A 3,602-nucleotide genomic window follows, 5' to 3' on the forward strand; every position below is an offset into this window, starting at 1 on the left:
GGCGAACCTTTTGAGCTTGGCGTGTCAGCACTTTGAAAAACCCTAACTTAACTCTGGTGCTGTGTCACATATAGAAATTTTTTGATATTTGAAATCATAGTAAAACAAAGACTTATATTTTTGATATTTATTTTATTTATTTAAATGCCATTTAACAAAGAAAAATCAACCAAAAAAATGAGTTCGCGTGTCACCTCTGACACGCATGTCATAGGTTCGCCATCACTGCCCTATAGTGTAAAACAGAGTTATTGCCCTCAAGAAACTTGTTTTATTTGGATGATAAATAAATAAATAAACTTAGTTGGATAAGTCAAATCTCCTATATTCCATGCTCAAAATGTAGGATCTTAACATACACAGGGGATGTTCCAACCAAGTGCAATTTCTTTATTCCTTACTTGAGCTTCTACCCTGAATCCTCGCCTCTTTCCCTGTATTGTAGCCTGGGGTATACAAACTAAAAAGAAACTTAGCTATCTCTGCTTTTAAGTCCTTATGCGTCACAAGTCTGGGAAAATCCTTGGGTAGTTAGATCTCTAATTTATCTCCTCTGGTCCTAAACCTGGACACTCTTGTTGCTAGGAAGGAAAGCTGTCTCCCTGAAAGGGCTCCTCAACCACATCTGTACCTCAAATAGCCTCTCAGAACTTCCCTTCACAGGCCCCACTAAGGCTGTGCTGCAAGGATCCCTTAGAACCTCACACATCCATCCATTTACTCAGCAAATACTAAGGACCTACTATGTGCCAGGCCCTGTGCTAAAAGTACAGTACAGACAAACCAACTCTGCCTTCATGAAGCTTAGAGATTAGAGAGGAAAAGCTATTACAGAAGTAAACAGACAACTCATTATGCAGCAGCAGGCTACAATACTAGTAAGTGTTATATCTCTGTGGGGAAAAAAATAAGGGTGAGGCCTAATTTATATTGGGGATAGCATTTATAGGAGTTATTTTCGACACGAAAGATACAAATACTGCATCTGAACCGTGTGGGGAGGGGTCTGATAGAGAGGATGCCTTCTGGGTTGGGGCCTGTGCCCAGCTTCTCTCATCTCTTTCTGCGTTGGCTATCATCTCGGTTGAGCATCTTGATGGTGACCCTTTAGTGTGCTTTCATTAATTGTCCTTAATTGCTTAATAGATTCCTCTTTGGAGAAAGCGAGGTGAGGGGAGAGGGTTTGGGAGCCATGATCTAAGCACTCAGCAGGAAAATAACAACCCAAACATCCACATGTCAAGGGAGCCATACAGGCAGCAAGGGTGATGAGGTCACCGGGTAGAGGTGGCTAAGGGGGTCCTCATGCAGAGGGAAGGACTTGGGCTGCGCTAATACATTTCTTCTGCAGCCAGCATCATGCTCTGAGCCAGCACCTGCCAAACCCAGAGCCTTTCTAGCTGGACTCCCTTCTCTCCCATGTGGCAGGGCAAGCGTGGTGGTGAGCAGGGCCCTGCTGCAGGTCAGTAACTGACAACTCGTCTGATGCCTGTGCAGCCTGGGAACTAGCCAGTGCCTTCCCACTTGTCGAGATTGATGAACAATTTATGCTCAGTGAGTAGAAATTAATTTTGACCTCATTCATTTTATTGTAATTATGGCAGTGACTGTGGGCTTTTTGTTTGAACATTTATATTGGTAGGTAGTTTTATGTTGCACAAAGCTGCATTAAATGAACAGGCATATTTCAAATGCTAACATAAAACTGTTAATAAATTAGTTATTCTATGTCTCTAAAAGCCAGATTTCTGAATTAGCTATATAAGGTGAAAGCCTAATGAATCCAGGCATTTAATATTGTAGCATTTCCGCTGGCCTGAGGTCTAGAGTTGGAAGCAAGTCTTTCCTCACTCCTTCTACACATTCAACATCCTGTGCCCTATCAAATGCCAGGATATGTGAAGGACTTTGAGATCTCCTGACATATATTATATATAGGGTGTCCCCAAAACATATATACTGGTACACACTTTAGCAGCTGATAGCTCAATTGATGTTTCTTTTTTTTTTTTTTCAGCCAGACTAAGCTTTGAACAAAGGAAATTCATTCTAAAATGCTACTGGAAGTTTGAAAATGCAGTTAAAGTATAAGCACTGTCTTTATAATTATTCAAAGTGTATACAGATTTTTGGTGAGACACAGAGTATCCGAAAAATGTATACACACTTTAACAGCTGATTACTCACCTAATTTTCACTCTTTCTCAGCTTTAACTGATTTGAAATAATGGGTGAAGGCAGACTAAACTTTGAACAAAGAAAATTTATCCACTAGACTTTTTCATGGGGATACATAAAGTTTACAGTACAAAACCGGCAACAGTTTATGAATTGAGGGTGCCAAGTACCAAACGAAATGATTCTTGATGTTTGTGATTCCATCGCTTTGCGTTATCAGCAGTTTAAAAATAGGCATTGACAAAAAATTATTCATTTCCATAGATTCTTTTACTAGTAAATTTTGAAAATGAGCTGTATGTTAGTAAACACTGACTTTATAATCATTCAAAGAGTGTATACATTTTTTGTGACTCCCTATATAATAATATGATATATAAAAGTATAATAATATGACTCCCTATCTATAATAATAAAAGCATAATATGCAAATTGACCAAAACCACTGAACAGCAGAATGACCTTCCAGACGACCTTCCAGATGACCACGCTATGAGACACACTGGCGCCAGGCCAGCCAAGGCGGGTGCCATGCCATTGGTGGTGGTGGGGGGGGGGAGGCGGGGGAGGGGCTGCCTTGCCCCGTGGTGGTCCCAAAGAGGGAGGCCCAGGCCGCCTGCCACAGCCTGCAGGAAGCGCTGGACTGCCACTCCTCCTGCTATGATGCCTGGGCAGATCCCAGGCCCTTCGTGATTGCAGTCTCTCTGCCAGGGCTCGGCCCCCTGACTGACTCCCCAGCTCGGCCCTGACTTGCAGAGGAGCTGGAATACTCTGACATTGGCAACATTGGGGCCATGATCACCCCCTGGCACTTCCTGGAGGTGAAACTGGGCAAGAGGCCTCAACCTGTGAAAAGTGAGCTGGACGAGGAAGAGGAGCGGAGGAAAAGGCGCCAGGAAAAGAGCAAAGTGAAAGTGGCGGCAGCCCGATGCCGGAACAAGAAGAGGGAGCGGAGGGAGGGAGTTTCTGCAGCGGGAAGCGGCTGGGGCTCATGAATGTGGCGCTGAACACCCAGATGGAGGAGCTGAAGCCCGAGCGGCAGCAGCTCTTCCTGATGCTCAGCTGGCATCGCCCCCCCTGCATCGTCAGGACCGACAGCGTTAAGACCACGACTCAGAAGGCAACCCACTGCTGGAGGAGCTGGAGGAGAAGTGACCATGGGCTGGGAGGAGGAAGAGGAGGAGGAGAGGGGAGAGGGAGGAGGAGGAGGGTCCCAGAGCGCTCCTCCTTGCTGCATGAAAAACTTTTCAATGAGGCTCGGCACAGTCAGCATCGGCCGGGCTTTTTATGTGAAACTCAGATCAGCCACACCAGGGGAAGAAACACAGGCTGATAAAACCCATGACCAAGTGCTGAGACCGAAGTAGTCCTGAGGGGGCCTGTTCTGCCCGGGGCCAGGCTTGCAGGAGGCAGGACAGAGGCTC

General features: G+C 45.2%; 1 pseudogene across 1 annotated transcript; it reads left to right on the forward strand.

The window, feature by feature from the left end:
• The first annotated feature begins 2,838 nt into the window (after nucleotides 1–2,838).
• Nucleotides 2,839–3,333, forward strand: LOC308513260 (jun dimerization protein 2-like; annotated as a pseudogene). The gene has a single exon. The product of its transcript is annotated as a jun dimerization protein 2-like (transcript).
• Nucleotides 3,334–3,602: the final 269 nt, after the last annotated feature.

Source organism: Myotis nattereri (genome assembly GCF_964212035.1).
Source record: "Myotis nattereri genome assembly, chromosome: 2".
Lineage (NCBI taxonomy): Eukaryota > Metazoa > Chordata > Mammalia > Chiroptera > Vespertilionidae > Myotis > Myotis nattereri.